Source organism: Pinus tabuliformis, chromosome 7, assembly GCF_031772625.1.
Source record: "Pinus tabuliformis cultivar Carrire ecotype Pingquan chromosome 7, CPIR1, whole genome shotgun sequence".
Taxonomy (NCBI): Eukaryota; Viridiplantae; Streptophyta; class Pinopsida; order Pinales; family Pinaceae; genus Pinus; species Pinus tabuliformis.
The window spans coordinates 1,667,859,279-1,667,875,968 of record NC_142293.1 but is presented as its reverse complement, the minus strand read 5'-3'; the positions used below and the strand labels follow the sequence as shown (position 1 = coordinate 1,667,875,968).

At 32.5% G+C, this 16,690-nt stretch overlaps 1 pseudogene; it reads right to left on the bottom strand.

Annotated features, from left to right (window-relative positions):
- Positions 1 to 6,296: 6,296 nt before the first annotated feature.
- LOC149254855 (putative histone-arginine methyltransferase CARM1) lies at positions 6,297 to 16,354 on the bottom strand (annotated as a pseudogene).
- Positions 16,355 to 16,690: the final 336 nt, after the last annotated feature.

Sequence of the window (16,690 nt, the reverse complement as noted above, 5' to 3'; positions counted from 1 at the left end):
ATATACCTCCTAAATCCATGGCCTTGTATTATGAATATACCTCCTAAATCCATGGCCTTGTAGTGCGGTGTCTGGAATTAAGTCATAGTCGGTGTTCCATCGCCATCATCCCGGCTCCCTGCATTTCTCAGAATGGCAAATGCAAGAAAACATGATCTCCATGGCTACGACTTTTCTCACGTTACCCTCTGCGTGGTCATAAACTACTCCACGGCTTCTTTTCCTTCTCGAAACTTGTGGAATTTTAATCTCTGCATGGTCAAAGTTACCACATACTTTGGACTATTTTTCTTCGTAGACTTTTGATTTGGAGGGATGGTTTTTAGTTCTTGAAGTTTGTTGATCCGTATTTACAAGAACTGAAAAACAGTGATATTAATGGAGCTCTTGTACCTTTGTGATGGAAATTGCTTAAATTTCAAGGGTGGCATAGAATTCCGCTAAAGAATGATTATTTTATTATAGTGTAATGTACTGGTTGTAAAGTATAAATAACATTTTAAAATATAAATTAATTAGAAAATTACAAATTAGTGTATATTTATATATATAGAGTTAAAAAATAGTCAATTAATAAGAGTTAAAAGTAAATCAATTACAATAAGCTTGCTTTCGAGAAACCAGTAATAATAATAATAATTTAAGTCCATAGTGAAGTCAAATACAAATTGAAACATGAGACTCCTTTATTTGTGAGGCAAGGGACTGACCTAATATTAAACTATGTTGGTGTATTTTTAAAAAAATGGGAGGGGTTAGTTCCCTTTAGAAGCATCATGGGCCCTCTTTTTTTTTCATATACGTGTCAGAAACCCTGACAACCGTCACATCGAAGATCATATTACAACCACATGGGGCAGAATACGCTGCAACATTATTGCGCAGCTCAGCAGGAATTGAACTCGGCCGGGGGGCGTGCAAACCGACCGCCCCGACCGTTACATCATGCACTCGCGTGCGAAGTATGTTGGTGTATATACTCTACCACCTTTAAATTTGAATGTATTATAAACATTTTATGTTTAGTTTTTAAAGCATGTTTTGGATTATTTTTACTTAAAAGTTAATTAAAATTTATTGAAATTGAAAATTTAAATTATTAAATATTACAAAAAAAAATTAAGATGTTAAATCCATTTATACATTAAAAATATAATTTCAAAAATTAAAAATTAAAATTTTTCATAACCGAATGTCAATAATAATAATAAAAAATTAAAATTTAAAAATTTAAAAGCATTCTATGATTCTATATAAATTACTTTTAATAATTAAAAATATATTAATTAAATAATTTTTTTTTTTATCATATATACATTAACATTAATAAATAAATAATCAAATGAAAAAATCACTTTATTTACTTCATCATTAATAAACCAAACTACAATACTTCATCATTAATAAACCAAACTACAAAATACTTCATCATTAATAAACCAAACTACAATACTTCATCATTAATAAACCAAACTACAAAATATAAATAAATAAATAGATAATCAAATGAAAAAATCACTCTATTTACATCATCATTAATAAACCAAGCTACAAAGTATAGTAGTATGGTGTCACAATACTAAATAAAAGATGTCACTTGCTCCTTGTATTATATATCAAAGTTTATATCGTCTTACCAATAATGCATGAGATACAATATTTACAGTGTAGACAACGATATTTTGTTATATTGAAGTCCACAATTCATGGAGGTGGTAGATAGGTAATGAGATAAGGATGGTTGAATCTTAACCTATCCACAAGTCTCACAAGGGTAAACTATTAAGTACAAGGCAACTTTACCCAACTTTAAGTATGTACCCAAGGTTTATCTTCCCTTTGTATGCTCCTTGTGGTCGGATAGATTTTATTTCCTTTTACCAATAGAATATAATTGTGCTCATGGGGTTATGTAACACTTATTGAATTCCCTAAATATGTTATCCAAATCATAATCTATAATCCAATTTATGAATCCAAATCATAATCTATAATCCAATTTATGAGTTGCATTAGTTAGAAGAGATGAAGAATAAAAACTTTAGCTATCCATTCATATTTAACTTCAATGTAGAATAATCAAATAAAAAAAATTGGAGATTGAAATTGATGTTTTTATAGCATTATTTCCATTAATAATTTATATTTAATTTCAATGTTAAAAGAAATGGAGATTGCAATTGATGTTTTTATAACATTATCTCCATTAATAATTATGATGTCTCACTTTGTGTGGAATATTTTGATAAATCAATTTTAAAATTCTATTTGATAAATTAACTTCAGAGATATGAAATTCCATTTACATTATTATCGGTCTATGTTCTTTAGGTTATAGGAGATATATTAATTGATTTTCATTATGCATAAATGATTTTATTTTTTAAATTAAAATTTCCTAAATTCATATAATTTTTTCACTTTTATTTAATCATTTTAACCTTAGTTTCAAGTTGAAGGCTTTCTTTGGCATTTTCCCAAAGCAGAGGCTTATATTTTGTGCTAATTTCATAGGATAAAATACATAATCAACTAATAGTTCAATCAAGTCAAGTATTGCTAGAACTCAATCTAACATTACTTGCTAACATTAAATGTTTGTCTCCATACATATTCCATAGACTATATATTACAGAAATCCCATTGTGGTGACTATGTGTCCAACTACAGTGACTTGGTACCATCCTCTATTTCTACCAAGTAGCTTGCATATAAGATCCTTAATACTATTAAAGCAAGAGAAATAGTTAAGGAACCAGGTGATATTTTGGTAGCTTGTGTGTAAGATCCTTAACTATTAAAGTATGATAAACAATCAAAGAACCACACAATATCTACTTTTCTTTGAAAAAATCTTAGCTCCATAAATAGATCTTAATAGATCTGTTGTAGTTTCTCAAACAACACAGTCTCTATAGTAGCCTCCTAACAAGTTGAATGTAGCAACATCCTAACAAGTACAACTAAAGCTGAATTTCCATGCCTTGTAATATATGTGTTGTTTTCTCAGGGTTAAAAAACCTCAAATGGTACTTGTAAGTGTTTTCAAGATCATAAGTATTTGCATTGTTTTCTAATTGTCCTTAGATTTTGTTGTGGATGCAGCCTAGTAACATTTATTCCTCCGCATCATCTCGTCCAACTCATCCTTATTATAGAGAATGTTTTTTCAAGTGTTTGCATCCCCTTGTAGAGAAAATACAACATCGAACAATTTCCCTAAAATGACTCGGCAACAATTTTGATAGCTAGCATGGCCCATCAACAATTTTGAGAAGGTGATGCACATACTAGTGTTTTTTCTTATAGGTAATGCCTCTTTGCTTTTTTGAAGTCAAATTTTAAAGCAATGGGATAGAAATTGAAATTGACATATATGTTGAAATTAAAATTGAAATTGCATATAAATTGAAATCAATTATATGAGCGATTTAAAAAGTAGACAAAGAGAAAAAATGTGACAAGCGTTCATTGAAAACTAGGTGACTAAGCTAATGTATGATTCCTTCAAGTTGCTTCAACCATTGGACAAACCCTGGTTGACATGTTGAATTTTGTTCCCAATTAACTTGCTCTATTAAATAAGTTATGGTCATCAATATAATGAGTAATTTTCACCATTACATGATTATATATAAATTTCTAAAATGTAAAAGAAGATAGAAATAGAATTAGAAACATAGATAGAAGTTGAGATTGAAATAGACAAAAAATTGATGCGTATAGAAATGGAAAATTACACTTAAATCAATGTGTTAGGAGTTGAAATTAAAACACAAATTGATATTGAATAGAAATTTACATTGAAAAATATAATTGAAATTGAAATTGAAATATGAATAGAAGTTGACATTGAAATATGAAAAGAAATTAAAATGACAATTGAGTAGAAATTGAAATTGAAATGTATACTGGAATCAACAATTATGTCTATGCACATTGATAGTAACATAAATTAACATGTACACTTAAAATAATGTATTAGAAATTAAAATTGAAGTAGAAAGTGATAATTACAATAATAAATAGAAATTGGAATTAATTTGAAATTAGAACTAGATGGGTATGATGATGTAGGCTAATGCGTTTTGATATATTCAATTAAGTGCATAATGCACGGTAAGCCTTTCACTCTAAAATTTGATGTGCCTTAATAAAAAACAAAAAATAAATAAATAGAAAAACCAAAAAATTATTATAATCTTAATATAATTAAAATATAATAGTTAAGGAAAATAATTTCAAATAAGTTGCATATAATGCAATATTTCTATTTTCATTTTAAAATATAGAATCGTTTTAGTGGGTATATGTTATTATATCTTGAGGAAATTACAAACACAAAGTTAAACCATTACAAATTAAGCTGAGTTTGACCACCCAAGTTCGCTCGAAAGTGATTATACAATTTACATGTCTTGTTTTATTCTATGCCTATGATTGGAACCACTTAATGAGTGTTATCTAACTTGTTTAAACCCTTCAATGGGCCAATGGGATTCTCAATAGATCTATTTACAAATTCCAACATGCTCCTTCAACGGAATTTCTTCACAGACTAAGAGATGGCATTATCTCAACCCCCGCTCCTCACACTTCAATCACAAATTCTTGAAATCAAAGAAAAAAACCAAAATTTAACAAACTTCACATCTATTAATGACTTCATTAATATATCACCAATATAATAATCTATTATACAATTAAAAATATCTATCACATTTTCTTATACCAATGATAGTGTGGAAACACATTTATTTTAAGTGGAGAATTCCCTTATAGCTTTCATCATTTGTCTTCCTCCAATTAAAAGTTTTGTTTTGTCCATTTTGTTTCATTCATTTTAAAGTGTTTTTAAGTTAATCCAAAACAAATAAATGTATCAATGAAACTAAGACTTATATTTCAACTTCCTCCTATTAATAACTTCATTATCATCTTAGATCTCATGTTGAAATTTAATGAGGTAAGGTTTTGATATTATTGATATTTTAATTTCATTGTCTTTTTTATGTTTTGATAATTAAACCAAGCTTCTTAATATATAGTCCAATATCTTTTGATTTTATAATAACCACTAATCAAACTAAAAGCAATAACACTAACCCTATCCTTATTCAAGTTAGAACCATTTGTATTTATAATCTAAGTATCTTATCATGATTGTAGACTCCATTGAGATACATCCACTTTCAATCAATAGAATAATATAAGGAGGGTTACATTTAACATATGTTATAGAGCATTTTTAGATTTATTCAAATTTAAGTTATGTCTAATTATATGTCTAAAATAATTATAAAGAATGACTAAACATAACTAAAGCATTGAAATTATTTTTTTTAAATCCCAATCCTGAAATTAAACCTTTTTACATTTGTTTTAAAAAATGTAATAAATTTTTTTAATTCAATACTTATATACTTATAATAATGCACCCTTTCAAATACATTATCGTAGTATAAAATTAAACGATAAATTCTTCCCATAAATTTAATTATCAATTTTATTGATAATATTAATAAAATCATAATATATTTTAAATTAGAACCTACTAAATTTGAAACATAAACTTAAAAACAACCAAACCACCAATGTAACAAATAATTATAATTTTAACCAAGTAGCTATCAAGTGGTCCTAATCTTACTATGATTGGACTAAATATCCACAAAAATTAGACTATAGTCACTCCCACAACCATTTTACATAAAGTTATTCGGTGTGAAATGGCAGAGGATGTTGTACTAAACACATGGTTAGGGAACTTATGACATGGACTCTTCGGTGTGAAATGGCAGAGGATGTTGTACTAAACACATGGTTAGGGAACTTATGACATGGACTCCTCCATCCACCAAGGGATGGTGTGAGAAGCAACTAATTTTGTTTCAACCAATATACTATTGGGTCCCTTTCCCTAGTTCAACTCTTGTAACTCTCTTCTTCATAAAACCTTTCCCCTGGTTCAACTCCTGTAACTCTCATATTCTTTTATGAAGAGGCTAAAATGAATTCCCTACCCATAAGGTTATAAATGTTAAAATGTGTAGTTGGATTTCTTTATATTCCTACAATATTATATCCATAGAGTTAAAAAAATTAATAGTAAGTGGGTTCTAAATGTTAAAATGTGTAGTTGGATTTCTTTATATTCCTAAAATATTATATCCATAGAGTAAAAAAAATTATTAGTATTCCTTTAATGCAAGTGCCTTATCAGTATTCCTGTAGTATTCCTTGGAATTTCAAAACAGAGCTAAAGATCTCTAACGGCTTTGCAAAATTTTGAATTATCAAGTAAAGATCTTAACGGCTTTGCAAAATTTTGAATTATATTCAACAGGCAAATCCCCATTACGAGTAAATTGCCGGTAAAATTCCATCCCTGGTAACGATGACAAAACCCTGACAGGTGGTGGAGAAATATCAACGACCTGAGCTGAGATGGTTGCACATGAGGCACGGTGTATGTCCATTAGCGTCCACAATGGCCTGTATAAAGGGGTCTTTATACAATTCTGGATAGTGCAAAGAAATGAAGCCTCGAGTTCTAAACTCACAACGATGCTGTGATTCCTGATATCTTTATCGTCCATATAGTACGAACAAATATCAAGAACAAAAAGAAATGAGAAGTCTGGTTCTAAAGTCGCCGCAGCGCTGTGACTCGACCTGTTATCTTTATTGTCCATATATTGCAATCAGCAGCAGATAGAAGAGAGCTATAACAGAGAGAGAATTTTCGTCTTTTCTGCCTAAAGAGCGTATCTTATACCTTGAAAATTAACACGAAATGCTCAACAAGAATGGAATCTTTAATGGAATCAACTCCCGGACTCCGTAATTTGCCCTAGACTCTTCCGACTTCTCGCCGTTTCCACTTTGAACACACGGTAGCAGCGGGTTTCAAAGCCGGATGCCAATGCAGCATGAGCTCAAGAGTTAAACAATAAAAGTGTAGAATTAGGCCCTAGCAATCTTTTCCTTTAGAATTAGAGCCGTTGCGATTGGTATTTTCATCCTTAACGCATACAAATTTTCATTCTTAAGATTCACAAATGCATTTAGGAGATATTTGAACAGGCTTATGCTAGTTATATATTTAATGTGATATTGTAAATACCTAAAGAAAAGGCTCTCTGCCTTAAAGATACCTGTTAAAGATTCTCAAAAGATTTCGAAATACCTAAAGGACAAGCTCACTGCCTTTTAAAGATATTTTAATGAAGTCCCAGAAAAAATTGAACACAGTCGTTTGGCTCCTTAAGCATTAAATAATTTCAAACTATAGCATCTCTACTTAAGATTTAAACGTTTCCCGGTCCTACTCTGGCAAAAACTTGCACAATTTGGAGGATCTTCGACCAAATCCGAACCAAAAAAATATACATACAGGATAGTGTTAAAATTAAACTAACAAGTGCAACATGCAAGTTTTACACAAATTGTCCTGGAAGGTTTGCTTCAAGTTTGGATAAAACAAATAATAATTTCAAATCACACACTATTTTATCTTTATCGATAGAAAAGCAAAGTTCCGTTCCTCAGGAAGAAATGCGATCTTTAAAAGAAAAAGAAAGACACAGTAAGTCAGCCTAACCTCTAGTGCGCTGCATAATTAACGAGTGCGATTTAGAAACCAAGGCCGAGCCGTGGACACATCTGAGGCATCGTTGAAGGAGAATGATATATGTTGGAGCTGTTGACATGCATTGTGTCTGCCAGTTGGATTGGAGTTGCGCATGGTTGCGTGAAACGAGGAACTGCTGCGAACAGTAAGCATCGGCTGAGATCAAGATCCGTTGGGCTATTTTACCTGTGACTGACCCAAAACGGTATCATCTGAGAGGACTTTTCATCGTACTTTCTGAGCAGAGTTTTCTACCTGCGGTCGGGATCAAGATCCATTGGGCTCTTTTACCTGTGACTAATCCAGAACGGTTGCGACCCTGTAGAATTGATTGTTTTATTTGGAGATTTGTTGGGACTTTTTTATTTGTAGGATTACGCTCTGAGGTTAGAAATACCATCGATATATTACAACCTGCGGTGGCCCTGCAATGATATTTATGTGGAGGGAATACAAATTTCCGGCGCGTTTTGGGTGATTCGCTCTTTTCAGACAAAATTTTGTTTTGTTCTGCTTCGACTGGGTTATATTATTTTGATATTTGTTAAACCTATTTTAGAGCATCTTTCAAGAATAATTTTCCAGCAAAACACACATCAAATGTAAATTAAATGGAAAGTGGATTTGAGTAAATGCAAAGCAACATCGAAGCATTTTAAGGCATAGGCTTTCTCGCCTTAAATGGGAACAAAGAAAAAGAAAACTGTTCCAAAGAAAGAAAATAAATAAGAGCAACAAAAATAAAGAAGAATTAACCATTCACAGTGCCACATCTACACCTCTTACTTGGTCATAGGATCTCTATGTCCAAGAATTGATGAAGGCCATGACAAGACTCGAGATTTTGGAAGCCAAAGAATAGGTAAGAGACCGCAAAATTTAAGAGATCACAATTGCAAATCGGTGTTTAATGGAAGGTAATAGAATTTTAAAAAAACGGGTAACAATGTTACAAGAGGCTCTAGAGACATGAAAACAAGAATGACAAATCATGAAAAAAGCGTGTCAAACCATGAAAGAATCAATAGCAACAAACAAGGATGTGATAATTGCTAAAGAAACTCAGGTAGATACACAAGTATTTCAGCGAACAGACCTTTCGAAAGAGAAGGCAAAAACGAACTGTAAGAAAGATGATCCAAAAGAAATCAAAACTAGATTCGAAGACGCTAATGGTTACATAAAGACAAAGGAAGAAGAAGATGCAACTGCTCGTAGAGCACATGAAATAGAACACAAAGAAAAAATGATAAGGAAACAAACTTTATTATCAGGGGAATAAGAGATTATGGGAAGAATGAAAGTACTCTCAATTTGACAAGAGACTTTGTGAAAGAGAAACCACATTGGAAAGGGAAAAATTGCCAAGCAAGGAGGGTGGGGAAGATATGTGAACAAAGGCCTCGACCGATAAAAGTCACCTTAGAAAGCATGCAAGACAAACACCAGGCAAAAAGAAACTCTTGAAAGGCTCACAGTTCTTCCTATATTAAGATTTAACCAGCAAACAACAAAAGGAGAGAAGGGAAGAAATGGAGAAAATCATAGCAGCAATAAATGAAGGGAAAAGGGCATGGTTGTACAATGGTAAAGAATTTATTGCAGTGTTTGGGCCTCCGGGCTAAACAGGGCAGCAAGCTAGCAGTAAAAAAAACAGAGAATTCGATAATAAGGAGGAAAACCACAAGATCAACATATTTGAAAAGGGTAAAGACTCAAATTTGAGTCTTTTGTGCCAAACTGTGTAGCAGTAAAATCCTACCCAGGTCTACCTAAGTTTAGTTTGTTGGAATTGTAGAGGTTACCCTTGGAGGAGGGTACCTAGGTTAGGGCCTATTGCGGAAGGTAGAGACATAATGTCTCATGGAAACTCATGAACATGATAGTTGCAATCCTGCGTTTGATGGTTATTTGAAGTTAGCAGTTTGGAACAAGGTAGCAAAACATGGCAAAGGGTATGGGGAAATACTAGTTTTTGTGAAAGAAAAATAAGGTCGTCACATTCAGTTAATTAAAGAATATTCATATAAACAATATTTATGGTTCAAAATATCAGAGAATGAGAATCACATAAGAATTGCAACATGTTAGTTTTCCCCTCAAGTCTCAAAAACTTACAAAAATAAGGGGCTAGACAGCAAGGACCCATATGCAACTTTAACGCAAGGTATTTTCGTTTACTCTCAGTGGGGAGAAGTTCTTTTAGTGGGATATTTCAATGCTAGAATAACAAATCATCAAGCTCTTATTCTTTATTGTAAAGAGGATCACAATCCTATTTGGCTCATTGAAGAGGAGAATCCCCAATGGGTGAGGTGTTCAGAACATGACAATGTTAACAATCATTTTGGAGAGGAGTTGCTTACATTGTGTAGAGCTTTCAACTTAATTATTTGCAATGGTCTAGATGGATGGAAAAGGTCTGGGAACTTCACTTGCAACACATATAATGGGGCAAGTGTCGTTGACTATGTGATGTGTTCACAAAGCTTGATAGAAAAGACAAATGAAGTTAAGATTGGAAAGCATATCTGGGATTTAAAATCAGACCATAGTCCAATTTATATAAATTTATCATGGTTAGAAGAAAGACAACATGGGAGAAAAATCTAATGCTCTTGGCAATCACTATCAAGTGGAAAAATTATTCTAACATAAGAAAATTGTATTATCTTCAAGACAATGTTAAAGAGATTAATTTATAAGGAGAAAATTGGTTTCAAAAGCTTCAACAGCCATGAGTTAACAAATATAAATTCAAAGTGCACTTGAGAAGTGCAAAAGAGAAAGAAATAGGAAATCATACTCAAATTGTTTTCCTATAAATGTTTGGTTTGATGAGGAATGCAAAATGGTAAGGAGAACCTTAAAAAAGACAGGCAAGGAGAAGATGAATATAAAATTATATAAGAAGATACTACAAAGGAAAAAAGATGAGTTCATGCAAACAAGGCGAGAAGAGTTAATATATCTAAGCAAGAATAACCCAAAGCTTTTATGGTAGAACTTCAACCAAGGAAGAAGCAAATTGAAAATAATATTATAGCCAATAAATGGTTTGATTATGAGAAACAACTCTATGAGAAAGAATCAGAGGAAGAACCTCCCTCCAAGATCAACACAACTACAAAGCTCTTCACGTTATAGGAGGTGGAGATTGGAATTAAGAAGCTAAAACAGGAAAGGAAAAGGACTTGGTTGAGCTTCAAGCAGAGTATTTAAAATGGACAATGAACACTCTTGCACCGTACATCATGGAAATATTCAACAACAACATTCAGCAAGGATTCCCAAGAGACTGGCAACTAGCCTAGCAATACCCCTTTTTAAAAGTGGAGACATTAATAATCCTTCCAACTATAGAACCATTATAATCAATCCTTTGTTTGCAAAGCCTTTTGACATCATGATAGAAAATAGAATCAGCAAGTGGGTAGAAGTAAAAGAAAAGAGGGCAAGAGGACAAGCGGGTTTTAGGCTAAAACATTTTACAGTGGATCATGGTATCATGTTGAAACACATTGTTGAAAAGGTTTGCGAAGGCAAAGAAAAAGTATCCTGTTACTTTGTTGACTACAAAAAAGGCATTTGACATGGTCCTTAGAGATAAGTTGTGGCGTAGAATGGAAGAACTTGAAATTCCTTTGGATTATAGAGCTGATGTCCATAAAATTTATGAAGAGGTGAAAGTCAAAATTAGAACCTCAGCAGGTGTTTCAGAAAGATTTAGAAGTGACATTGGAGTCAAGCAAGGTTGCGCTCTATCCCATACTCTTTTTGGTTTATATATTGATAAACTGGAAGAGTGGTTACCTCTGCAAGGTGGAGATGGTGTTCGGTTGGGGGAGTTTGTGATAAATCTTCTTTTATATTCTAATGACCTTGTATTTATTTCTAAATCGGTCCATGGATTGCAAATGCACCTATATGCCCTTGAGCATTTTTGTAGAGCAGTGGGGATGCAAGTCAATACTAGCAAGACCAAAATAATGATTTTCTCTAATAAAAGGAAGCAAAGTTAGCATACATTCTTCTTTGAAGGCAACATTCTTGAAGAAGTAAATGAGTACAAGTATCACGGGATTGATTTCAACAACAAACTTAATTGGGATGATTACAGAAAGAAGAGAATTTTAGGAGGGTGGAAAGCATTATATGCTCTTCAAAACAGATGTAGAAAGGCAAAGTTATGGGATTTAAAAACGACTAAAGCATTTTTTGTAATCCTAGTTTGTCCAGTGATGTTGTATGGGTGTGAATTGTAGGCTAGCAGCGCACCCGTCTCAAAATGGAAACAAATTGAGAAAATCCAAAAACGTTTGATCATGAGCAAGTTCAAAATAAAAAGTTTGGTATCTTATGAGATAATGTTCAGTGAAATAGGAGCAACTCCCATCGAAGCAATTTCTATGGTGCGGATCATAAGATATCTAAAAAGAATTGAGCAAATGGGAGTAGGTAGATGGCCTAAAGTTATCTTCAAGAAGACATGAGTGAAAGAAGGAAAACATGGATGAAACAAAACTACACATGGATGCAAAAATGGAATATTTACCTCCATGCTTATCCCACAAATAGCAAGGAGCTAAAGAACTTTGTTATGGATAAGTTTCGTAAATGGGTATGGGGAAAAGAGTTGGGTAGAAAGAAGAAGTACTACATTGAGGAATTCAACCCTACCTGTGATCTACAACAAAAAAAAGTTCATTGGAGCTAGCTTTCCGCGGAGGGAAAAAGTTCTTATTGCTCAATTAAAACGCAACATGTATCAACTTCGGTGTCAAACAGGGTGGAAAAGGCCTAAAGAAGCTTGGGAAGAATGGGTGTGTACATTTTGCGCAGTGGAATTGGAAAAACATTTCATTTTGGAATGTGAAACTTTCAAATACATTAGAGAAAGTTATGAGAATATGTTAGCATTAGTTTCTTGGCATTGTCTTTTCAGCGAGGGGATTGTTGGAAGGTTGGACAAGCTCATCATCAATTTGAACAAGAAAATGATTGAATTGCAAAACCTAAAAAATAGGGAAGTAATAGTCCCAAAGACTATTTTTAGTCGCGTGGATGTTAAAATATCATTTCATTTTTATTTATTTAATATTGATTTATGTAATTATATGATTTTTAAAACAAAAAATTAGTAACTAATAAAAATGGAAGTTACTAAACATCCCATAATAAAACTTTAACCAATCACTTTAAAGATAAATAAATTTAAATAATAATTAAAAAAACAAAAAATAAATTCTCATGACATAAATTTTTAGTCAAAACAAACTAATACATAATCAAAAACAAAATTATATACATACGAATCTAATAAAATATTACCGCCCAATTTTAGACAGAAGAACCATCTACCTGCCTGCCTATTATTTATAAACTAATCAATCCACTTCACCCATCAATCCACGTCAACCGTGTGTTTTTTAATTATATTCACGGAGTGACATATAGTTTTCACGACCTGAAAATCCACGGGAAAAACTGTGGGCACAATCGGTGGCAATTCTTTTCGGCCATGTCAGACTGTCCGACGTTCTTTGGGGAGGTTTCTCAGGCTAGAATAGTAATATAGTAGTAATGTCATCTTCTATAGATGAAGATTAATAAAAAGTTTTCCATAGGCTTCCATCCAAAGGTTTTTGTTTGGAAAAGATAGTAGTAGTTATGTGCTTACATTTATTGATGATTTCTCACAGTATACTTAGGTGTATCTTCTCAAAGACAAATATGAAGTTTTTGCGCACATTGAAGATTTCAAAGCACTAGTTGAGACACAGTTAAAGAGAAAGATCAAAGCCCTTCGTACAGACAATGGAGGGGAATATGTTAACACAGCACTTCAGAACCTTTGCCTTGACTCTGGCATACAGTTGCAGTACACAGTTCCATATACTCCTCAGCAGAACGAAATTGCTGAGAGAAAGAACCGATCTCTCAAAGAGATGGCTTCTTGCATCTTGCATGCTAAGTCACTGCCTCATAAGCTATGGGTTGAAGCACTTAATTGTGCTAACTACATCCAGAAGAGATCTCCTTCCACTGCGAGTGTTAAATGGAAACAATTGAAGCCGTAGTGGAGATTAGAGTTCAAAGCAGGAATTTTCTCTAATCAAGCTTTAGTTTTTCATTACATTCTCAATTTCAAGTATTTTATGGCAATTTGCATCACACACTTTGATAATGAAATAAAAAGATATTTTTCTGTTAATAGAAGAGCTGCAGTTTACCAAGTTTTTTTGGGGAAGTTTAAAAATCATTTTGAATGAAAAAATTGAGCACATTTGGAATATTACACTGTTGTCAAACTTTCATGTGTAGTCGATGTATGCATTATAGCCCAGATCCATCTAATATATAGTTTGATATGTAGTTTTTAATTTTGATATATGAGTGACTTGCTTTCTGAAACTCTTGTTTGTGTTGCAATGAAAAGAGCGCCCACCTTTTTGGAAGTTGAAAGGTTAGTGTTGAAATTAGTTTAACTTATTTATGGCATGTATGAGAAAAACATGAACTCTGGAAGTTCAAAGTTTAATCTGTTAATTACTTTAACATGTTATTTAGAATGTTAAGTGAGGTGACCAAAGAAAAATGAACCTTAACGTTATCAATGGTATAACGGGGCTGGTGGGGATTCTGTTGTTTCAACCCTTTAATCCAGCTTAACTATTTCAAACCAATTTTTGATTGGAAGTAACTTCCAATCAAAAACTAGTGTGAAATAAGCTACGTTGGGTTGAAAGGTTGACACAGCCAAATCCCCTAGTTATCCCCTAGTTATGCTGGGTTGAAGGGTTGACACAACCCAATCCCCACCAACCCTGTTGATGACACCTAATAAGGTGTACTGGAACTCCACATTGACTATTTGGGCTATTTACATGTTTGGCAGGTTATGTCGAGATGTATGTCCAAAAAATGTGTAATTTGAGATATTTTTTTTAAATATAACTATTTTCAATACATTTTATATAGAGTTCAAAATTTTCAAAATTTCAAAATTTCTATGTTATTTTATTAATTGAAAATTTTAGTTTTTAAAAATTATTAGGAAAATCATAAGTTTTTTTCACACATGACTTGAATACAATTTTATAAAATCATATTAAAAAAACCCATTATTTCTTTTTTATAAGATATAAATAATATATATAGATGATTTGAAATATATATATATATATATATTATTTTATTTTTTTTCTTCAGAAAAATAAGAAATTATAGGTTTTTTTCCGCACATGACTTGAGTACAATTTTATATAATCATATTAAAAAAAACCATTTAAAATAGTATTTATTTTTTTATAAGATATAGATAATTTATATATAGAAAGAAAGAAAGAAAGAAAGAAATTATTTTAACATCCACGAGGCTAAAGATAGCCTTTTTCTGTGAAGCTTCAAAATAAATGCTCCAAGCTTCTCGACAAGCCCCTCACTAAATAGATTATAATTCATAACATAACTTTTCCTGTTGTCTTTGAAGGCCTCATATTCTAAGTAGATTGATCCTTGACCAGCACCAGAACTCCACATCTTAGCTAACATGGTGAGATACATAGTATAGTTTTGGGCACTATGGGCAGCAATATGGAGCCAACTTGTAATAACATGTTAGGACATGAACTTGAGTGCCCACATATATAGTAAAGTTCAACAGAATGTTAATTTCTTACAACTATTTTCCTTTGACCTTTGTAACTCAATTGTGCAAGAGATAGGAGGGGCCACAAGCAATCTCGAGTTAAAAACATCTACAATAGGCTTGGAGAAATAGCACCGAAACATTGAGCCATGTAATGGTTTTCAAGTCAACACCACAGTAATTTTTTTGTTGTTGAAATGAAGTCTTATTTGCAATTGCAACATATAGATACTCATCACTAAAAAGGGCCATGTGTATCTTGCCCATAGTGGAGAAAATTTTACAGTAGGACTAAGGAACCTATCCCTCACAATTACATACTTCTTTGGCCTCCTTCCATTGAGTAATAATGTTCCCATGGATTCTAATATTAGATTCTCTTCTTTCTCTGGAAACTCAACCTCCCCATGGTTATATGCTAACACAAAGATGCATTTCTGGCAACAAATTGCACGCATAATTTACAATTTCTAATTCTTTCATAGCATAGACATGCTTTGCATCGGCCTGTGAAGTAAACAATGAAATAATTCCACTTCTATCCCACCGCACCCCCCCGCCCTACATCAATCATAATGTGAACATGAAAACCTATATGGTTTTCTATGATAGTGGCATAATATTGTATGCCTCTCTATGTTGTCATTGTTAAAGCATGCCCCTTAACTAGTCTTAACCTTTTGTCTAAGTTTCCAAGAATGCTTGCATGTTTCTCTTGGCCAACAAAAGCATCATTGCTTCCATTTATAAATAACTAACTATAACCCTCCTCATCCAAGAACACTGGACCCATGGTGAGCCTTGAATTTGAAGAAACACAACTATGAGAGTTTCTTAGCACTCTTTCCAAGCCCTTGCTCGAAATAAAATCCTCAAAACCACCAAGATAATGTCTACTCTTCAATATTTTTTGTGGAAGCTTAGATAAGATAGATACATTCAGAACCCATCTATCAATGAGTATACAACATGTATACAGTGAAAATATACCTCTATTATTTCCACTTCATCTTTTAAAATGAAAATACCTTATGAATCTTTGCTTCCTCCTCTAAAATCACAAAGCACATTTCTAAATTATTATCCTTTGCTTTCTCTTTCAACCATTTAACTAAAAATGTCCTTGAAGAGTCTATAGAATTGATTGACTTATTCCTTAAAGAATCTCCCTCTTCATGTGTGTCTATTATGCCATATTTCTATTTAAATTTGGTAGCTTGGGAGGTAGTCCAAGCCCTAGGGTTCAGGGTTTGGAGGTTGAATAATAACACGCCATCAATGAATAATAAGTGAGAAACGGTCGCAAAAGAGGAAACATTAACACCTTTGAGCTCCTCACAATCTCTAACATTGCTCATCAACTTTCTAAGACCTTCTACCATCAATAGAAAAAGGAAAGGGGACAA